Here is a 9,097-nt window from a genome sequence, read left to right on the forward strand (position 1 = left end):
ACAGAGAAAGATTGGATTATGGTCAAAGTCAGTTGCCGGCAATTTTTTGAGTTTGGCCTCATTAAACAGGGCAATCCAGGAAGGTGAAGCCCAACATCCGTCGAGCTTTTCTTTGGTTAAGTTGGGTGGCTTTTGCTTATTTGACCAAGTGAAGGGTAAACCTTGGAATAGGATTTCATGCAGATCAAAACTATAGATTAAGTCTTGCAGAGCCGGTAGAGTAGGAGAAGGTTTGAACACATTTCCAAATTTGTCATCCTAATTCATGACTTCATTGTAGTCTCCCAAGATGAAAAAGGGTTTATTCAAGGATTGGATGAAGGCTAGGAGTTTTATCCAAAACACTTTTTAGGTTGCATAGGTGGGTGGGGCATAAATGAAAATTGTGATCCACTCTTTTCCTTCAAAATTACAATAGATAAAAAGTTCATTATGAATTTTGAAAGATTTTCTATTATTTTAAATAAAAATAAAACTGATAATAGATGCCAAACAGCTTAAAATAATGAAAAAACCTCATAATAAAGAATGAGAATTGATACCAAAAAGAGCCTTAGTTATTGTCTTAAATTGTATTTGTAGCTTTTTACCAGTCACCATGCTGATACATTTTGTACCTAATTCTGTGATTCTATATGAAATGTTGATGAAGTAGCAGAGGTGAGTTAGCGGTGTCAACTGGTCTTGTACTGGGCTTACTGCAACGACAGTAAGATACTGGCAATCCACAGCCGCCAACTCTCCTAATCCTCTAAATCCCTTAAGCTTTCAGATTCATTGCTAAACTTCTAAACCCATAATGCTGCAATTACCTTGAATCTGTCCATCAAACACCTTCCATGTTTGAACACATAACCCCTGCCCTGCCCTGCCCTGAACTAGATCCATTGCAAACCCCTTGACCTTGTAAAATTTTCACCTGGTAAAATAAAAATCAAAGAATAACAACTTCACAATAGAAAGTGGCACTAAAATTTACCCAAAAATAAATAATGAAAACCCATTTCTTTAAGCATGGTAGGGGTTATGTAGACATTCTAAATCATATTTAAGCTTATCAGTCATTCCCAAGAGTAATTTGCAATGGCAATGTTTGTTAACATATTGGAAGCAAAAATTGATACATCTGATTACTCCATGGCCATCTGAAAAGAACAATTTTGAAAACAAAAGATCAAAGGAATGATTTTCCATGTTTTGTTGGGGAATATGATCTGGTCAAATCTGCTCTCAATCCAACAAGCCATGCATCTAAATATGCTTAGGCAAATCACAGTGCATGAAATGTGCCATAAAAATTTATTTGAGTTGTAACAAGCTATCTACCTATTGACTAGAAAATAAAATTTCTCAAGGGAAAGCGTATGTGGGGGAAGTTCTGTGACGGGGGCAAGAGAGCTGCCCCATTAATTACCTTCAGGGGTTGTAAAATACGAGATCAGTAGAGTTTTCTTCAGTAACTCAATCCAAGTTCCAACATACCAAAACGAACAGAGCCCTGCAACTATCCTCTAGACAAGCGTTGTGTCAACAGAGTCATTTGGGATAACAAGCTTGCACTTCCTCTTTCTCTGCTGTCCTAGACATGCCAACTTTTTCTGCTACTTGTTTCTCGTTCAGGAAATGCTTAGATACCTCTTCTTCTCGCACATCTTCAGCATCCTTCTCACACTCTTTCATTTGCCCAGCTTGCATACCTTTTATGTCTAGCCGTGAACTGTGGTGCACATTGCCATCACCCTAGTTATCCAATGCTTCTAGATGATGGCATTGAAGATATTTCTATCTTTTCTTGATTCTAGTTGTACTTGATCCATCCCTTCTTGAAGCTGTGCCTACAATTCAATGTACCTAAAACTAAGCATTATACTAGTTCATACATTGGCAGATTCTCCATCTAAAGTTACTCACCTTCAGGATCATCACTTTACTGAACAAACAAGTAGTTGTTATAGATCAAAACCTACTCTAATTATCCAATGCAATTTCCGTTACGTCATGGTTGGATAATTTCAGACTGCCCTTATCCTCTTGTGACTGGTGAGGGCAGTTTAGAGACATCTACATCTACATCCCTTCCCATCCATCTTATTGCAGCATATGAAGCCTCTTCCATCTCACCTTTGACTTCATATCTGGTCACCCGCTTTCCTTCCCTTCTCTGCAATCGAAGCGGTTGACGACGACCATTATATCTCCTTTTGCTGTTTATAATCATCTTCGCAGGCCCCGTTTCAGCAAAATAATTCTGCACATAATAATGAAAGTATCCAAACCACGAAATCAGTAACCCTAGAAGCCGTTTTGTCAAAATATAAAGAAGAAATGTAATTGATTGACAGCAAAAAATCTCATCCCAGATAGAAGAGATTGAACCCAACATAGAAAACCCAAAATAAACAGAGAAAAAGAAGAGAGAGAACTCTAGATATTTCCTTTTCTTTTATGTTTTCTTTTGTTTTCCTTATCTGTAAAAAGAACTTTGAAAAGAGGGTATTCTAAGATATAATAATCTGAAGCCTAAAAAGATGGTGCAAAAATGAAGTTCAAAATGAGATGACATAACTGTAATTTCAATTTTTAGTACAGAAATGCTACCGAGGGTATATTCGTCTTTTCTTCTAACAAACTCACATTTATAAAAGAAAAGGGAGCGATTGCCAATTTGGCATACATGTGGGGTGATTGTGATTTCTGAAGTATATTTTGGGATGTCTCTGAAATTTTCCCATTCATTAATAAAGTTTAAGAATATAACAATGAAAACAAAAAGATAAAAAGAAGAAACAGGCATACACAAATATATTCAAGGGAGCCTTTTGTTGTTGTTCTACAACTCTTCAAGGATAAAGATGAAAACAAAGGGAAAAGCCACTCAAGAAAATGATGCACGTGCAAACTACAAGTATCATGCATAAACACTAAGATGGAGAATAACGCAAAAGAAGGGGATGAAATTTATGTTGTCATAAAAGATTAGGTTAATTACATGCTCTAATAATTTACAGCCACAAAGAGTATCAGCTGATGGAAATGTTCTAGCAATCCTTGATTTGTTTTTCAGTCCAGAAGTGTGAAAAAACCAAGTTTTAATGGTGAGATTCTAAACATTGGGTTGGGAGCTTATCTTTAATTTTTCAAATTTGACAATAGTTTAATCAAGAGAAAATTACTCGGCACCCACTATTGCCTCATAAATTACATGGCATCCACGTGTAAATTACAAGTTACCCCCAGTTAACTTTATTATTACAATGGACTAGGAAATTACCCAAATGCCTTTATTTTTATTTGTAGCATTTAAAATTTGTGATTATGGTATAATGACCAAACTACTCCATTTTAATTCTCTCACACCAACCCTTAAGTGGGTGAAGGGATTCCCTTCACATATCTTCTACCTACACCTCACCGGACCACCATCACCAGAAACCACTCCAACCCTCCCCTGCCGGCATCCCACCACCCTCACCGTCCCTGCTGGAAAATCCATATCAGTCTAATCAAAAAGAGGGGGCACCGAAATGCCCATACACAGTAAGAGGCAAGACTTGTGGGAAAGAAATACGCTTATGTATTCAACTAGAAACTCAGATTTACAGTAAACTTTCTACAAAAAATAAAACAGATTTACAGTAAAGTAAGCGGTTGATTCCAAGAAAATTAGAAAGACGAATCTAAACCCATCTAGCAGTTGATCATCATAAAATTAGAAGCAAGAATCAAATAGATCTGTAATTTATGAACAAGCACAGATTAGGAACAGGTGAATTTAGTGATGGCTTTGGTACCCTTAGAGACAGCATGTTTAGCCACTTCACCAGGGAGAACAAGACGAACAACGCTGGATCTCGCGAGAGGTAATGGTGGGTTTCTTACTGTAACGAACAAGCCAGGAAGCTTCCTGGGCGAGCTTCTCGAAGATATCATTGATGAAGCTATTCATGATTCCCATCGCTTTGCTGGAGATGCCGATGTCAGGATGGACTTGTTTCAGCACCTTGAAAATGTAGATCTTGTAAGTCTCGATTGATTTCTTGTCTACCGTGGCTGATCCTTCATTCGCTGGTTTTTTCTCAGCCGTTGGCTTCTTCTCTGCCGGAGCTTTCTCTGCTGGCTTCTTGACGCCCAATGTAGTCTTTCTTTTCATGGGTTCTCTGCTGGTTTCTTCTCAGCCTTGGGCGCCATTGTAGATTTCTGAAAGTGTGCTAGAGAACTTAAGCAGGAACAAAAGTGCTAGGAACACCATCTCATCAAATTTCAAATTACAAAGCTCAAATAATAATCAATCATCATAGTTACAAACCAAGAGTCAACAATCAAGACTCAAGACCCTATGTGCTAGGAACAACATCTCATCTTGCACATAATCTTGCTAAATGGAAAAGAGAGATATTTCACAAGATCTTTTGAGTTCTTGTAACATGGTGAATGCATTAAAAATTAAATTAGCCAAACCCTGAGATATCACTGTATCACCAAAGTTATAGCATGTGCAAGAAAGATAGGAATTATGAAAACCCAAAAGTTGGCCAAATTCCTTATCTAAGCTTTTATCTTGTTTTCTTGTCCCTCACCTTACATTGAGAGATTACTCTCATAATTGGCATCACTAACCGCACAAATGCCGAATTTTGCAGACATTTTGACAAGAAAGAACACATGCTTATTTTCTTATATTATTCTACTAGGATTAAAAAATTAACAAAATATTTACTTCCACTGCAGTTAAAGCTATTACAGTTTTAATTAGGACAAATCATAAACAGCCTGTAACATCCACTGCCATATATGGTAATATGTCATCACTGCTGAACACTTATAACAGCTGTTGCATATTACCAATCCAGAAATTTTATATACAGCAATACAATTTCTCTGTACTGTTGGAGAAGGCCAATATTTACGGAAAACCGCTTAACATATTAGCTGTAAGACATTTTGAATCAGGTGTTGGATTTTTTCTTATTGAATTACAAAGAATTTCTGTTTTCTCATATATGCATTATAGAATGCCTTCTCAATGTTCCTACATACATGTATGCATAAATGTAGCACGGACGCACTCACAGACAAACACATACATAGATAATATACATTCTGATTGAAAAACATGAAGCAAACCTTATGATCTGGTAAATCATTCATCCGATTGGAGCACACGTCCTCAACGTCATAAATTAACTGAGACAGGAAAATCATAATCATTTCCAGCATTACACTATTTAATGACTAGATTGAGCAAATATTTTAAGATGAATTAAACAAGAAAAGCCAATACCACATAATTGCAATGCAGGGGAAATGATATTTCTACGAGAAACTCCAAGATAGCTATAACTACGATGTGCCACTTAATAGATTGATCTGGCCCCACCATAACTATTTATCTACATAATATCTGCAAGAAAACAACTATAGGGTAAATCATTATAAAAAGAATATCTTAACATATCATCACATAAATTTGTTGCCACCTCTCCATCTTCTAAGGAGGATGCCAAAACACTTTCCAAATAAGTGGTACTCTAATATGCCTTACAAAACTTGTTGAGCATGAGAATGCATTACACCTAAAGGCAGATTCAGCCACCTCAATGGCTTACTCTAAGGTCCAGCAGTAGCAACAACCTTCTTTAGTATGAGAAGTCATTTTTATCAAGTAATGGAATTGTTTCTACAATCAATCCCACCTTGTAGATTCCATGATAAACTTTGACCTTGGTTTACCTAGTGTTCATTGCTACCTGTATTTTCAATTGCAACTTTGAAATAATGCTCCCATAAGTCTTGAAAAGCTTAACAATATTATGTTAGATGGGTTTTCTGTCACCTCATCTATAGGAATTTTGAGAACTATAACTCAGTAAGCCATGAATTTTAAATATCACAGATGTGTTATAGAAAGTCAGCATTTAAACTTGAAGCCAAAGAAATTTAATGCAATAAAAGAATGTAATTGATCTTCTGTTTAAACGTAGCCCTAAAGTCTTCTAGCTCTGGAAACTGGTTCCAGTGTTTTTGAATTTAGTACAACAACTGAATAGATCTTCTTTATCTATATCTCTGCCTAGACTTCTTCTGGCACCAAATTAGCATTTTCTGGCACAATGAACTACTAGTATGCAGTACATCTACAAGTTTCCATTTTGGAGTGATATATTTATTTCTTCATCAAAACACATGCAAAAGGCAGATCATAAGAAGGAAAAAAGAAAACCAAAGACTACTTAGCAAAAAACTTTCTAAAAAATGTCACCTGAAGTCATATTTGAAAGTAAAACAAAAAAGGGGAAGCAAACTTAAACTACTATAAGACGATCAGATGCTCAAGATAAATGTATCAATTTTACAATCCCAATAACAATTATTTCAGTTTCCTTATACTAAAAATATGGACTGAAGGATAGAAGAAAGTGAGAGTAGACTGAACCTTGAACCTTGCTGTTGTTTAAGCTTGAAGATGAATAAATATTGGAAAAGAAATACATCCCCCAGCAAAAAAAACAAAAAAAAAAAAGAAATGGAAGGATAGCAGAGGCGGCCGTCACAGCAGATGTAGATTAGAAACCCTAATCCTCCGGAACCACAATATATATCCTACAAAATAACATTTCTTTGGTTGATGGCAAAAACTTATAGTGAGGCACAGAGGAGGTTGGTAAAATATGAGGCCCAACTAGACCTACTTTAATATGGGACACAAAATTAACCTGAGTTACTTTGGAGTCCGGATCAGCTCCACGTCCGGAAAGAATAATGTGCTTCCGTGACGGTTTTGAAACACATAGCAAGCGGTGGGGTCCTACATGGGACCACTGAGATTTTTATTTCTGATTTTTTTAATAGCTACATGTGGGCCCTACCCCCTACTATGTGGTTCAAACAGCCAGTCATCAAGGGAGACCACCTACTTCTCCCCTGATGGAGAGGATCAGGGGAGGTGATCCAGATTCATTACTTTGATCGACACCTGAGCCAGCTAGACCTAATTTAAAATGGGATGCAAAATTACACCCAGGTTAATTTGGCCTATATTCAATCAATTTATTGGATTAAGTTTATATACTTTCACAGGTTGTCAATCTATCATATGCCTGTGCGCTTTGATATCAGCCCAATTGCAATCTAAAGATTATTTTCTTCTTTTCGGTTCAAATTGCAATCTCATGATCCCCAACTGAGTTAAATACCAAAAATTAGAACTTAACCAAAAAGGTTGGCTCAATTGGCAAAGACCAGCACGTCATAGTATAAGAGGTCACGATTCTCCTTAGGACTCTGGGCAAAACTTCATATGTATGAAAAGTTCTCCACAAGGCATGGTCACACAGTGGGCTAACATCATGTGGAACAGGGTAAGTAGACATACTTAAACCCACCCTGTTTATGGTTTTTACTACTCTGCTTATCTAAAGGGCCAAGCATAGCGTAAATTCTAAGATTTAATCTATATAAAAGAATTAATAAATTTTCTTGAAGGATGACAATAACGTGAAGTAAAATCAAAACCTAAGTCTCTACCTCGCGCACCGGTTCACTGTCTTTCTGCTCGGAAGATAGAAGCTTGGTAAGTTTTCTGTTTCTCTCGGCATCATTCTGTCCCGAAAGCCCAGAAAGCTGAGGTCGACTGAACCCAAATGGTGATGATACCCTTCTGCTCTTAAGCTCAGGTCGATTGAATTCAAATGGTATGATACGCTTCTGCTCCTAAGCTCTGATCGATTGAACCTTCTGCTCCTATCTATTCAATCAAGAACCCTTTCTTGCAAAGCTTCAGTGGAAGGAGAGCATCATCTAAAACACAGGCCGATTAATCTCTTCCTCTAGTAGTAATTCCTCCCAATCGAAAGCTACGCAAGGCGTGGCTCCATGGAGTCCCGAATTCGATCCACCTCTTTTGAAAAAATGCAAAAGAAAGAAAGAAAGAAACCGAAATTTCTGTCACACCCCTGCAGTTGCTCTCCATTTACACTTCCTCCCATTTTGAAAAACCTCAAATTCTCCCAACGGAAGTGAAGTTCCCACTTCTCTTTTTGTCTTTCTTTTATTTTCCTTTTTGTTAAAATCCATTTTACGTGATTAAATTCTTTGGGAAAGTGAATCATCGCTTTTGGGCGCAGGCAGCCCTCTACCATCCATCCCATTGCATTCCGAATCTGGATCTACTCCGCGTCGGAGTGCTCCCTCATGGCTTCCTGACCACAAAAACCAGTGGGTCTCACTGGTGAAAAAGTTTTTTGTTTTTTATTTTTTATTTTTTTCCAAAAAGTGTTTTTCACCGTGGGGCCACTGATATTTGTGGTCAGGAAGCGTCGGGGAGCACAAAGTGCTTTCCGACGGGGTCGCTGATCCGGACTCAAATTTGACGTCTTCCTAATGGTATTAGTTTGGTGTTTCTCGAAATACTTGGGCTGTATATAGGCGTCATTAGTGTCTGTCAGCTGGCGTCTTTTCAATTTGAATATTTGAAACCTCAAACTAGTATACTTGAGTGGGTTTCACTAGTTGAAGTAGGGCATAGTTTCCAATGGCTAAGTTGTAGAATCAAAAGGGGGACGTAAAGGCTATAGTAGGTGCATTCTGAAAATTTATATTAATATAATGGTCCATATTTCTTTCTCTAGAGAGCTTGGTAGTCATTGTCTTTTGTGTGGCCATTATTCCTTGCCTTAGTTTTGATTTGAGAACTCACTCTGGCTATTAAATTTTTTGGCTGGTGGTTTTAATGTCTGTCCTTTTTTGTTTCAGCTTAAACCTCTCTAGGTGCATAGTTTGGATAGATTCAGTCATTCATCTATCTGTTTATGTCATCTTTTTTTAGGTATGTGAAGTTAGGTTGTAAGTAATGGTGTAATCAATTATACTCCTCCAATTGAGTAAGGAGACTCCTCTTCGCCTTCTCTAGAATCCCACAATTCCATAGGATCCGCAAGAGCCGTACTGTAAAGCACGTTTATTATTTAATTGACACCCAAATAACATGTAACTCATGATCATTTAACACGGAAGAAACATGTCCATCTCAAACTTATTTACCATCATAATTCGTACATAGAATTCGTTCCGTCTCACTGATGAATTTCAAATATTGAGT

At 37.2% G+C, this 9,097-nt stretch overlaps 1 pseudogene across 1 annotated transcript; it reads right to left on the reverse strand.

Moving 5' to 3' along the window:
- Positions 1–3,483: 3,483 nt before the first annotated feature.
- On the reverse strand, positions 3,484–8,033 carry LOC149029429 (histone H2B.4-like; annotated as a pseudogene). The gene is made up of 4 exons (XR_016171162.1): positions 7,525–8,033; positions 5,282–5,401; positions 5,125–5,184; positions 3,484–4,197 (listed from the first exon to the last, which is right to left on the reverse strand). The product of XR_016171162.1 is annotated as a histone H2B.4-like (transcript).
- Positions 8,034–9,097: the final 1,064 nt, after the last annotated feature.

The sequence above is a fragment of the Hakea prostrata genome, chromosome 1 (genome assembly GCF_041222555.1).
Source record: "Hakea prostrata isolate BN-2017 chromosome 1, UWA_Hpros_2, whole genome shotgun sequence".
In the NCBI taxonomy this organism is placed as follows: domain Eukaryota; kingdom Viridiplantae; phylum Streptophyta; class Magnoliopsida; order Proteales; family Proteaceae; genus Hakea; species Hakea prostrata.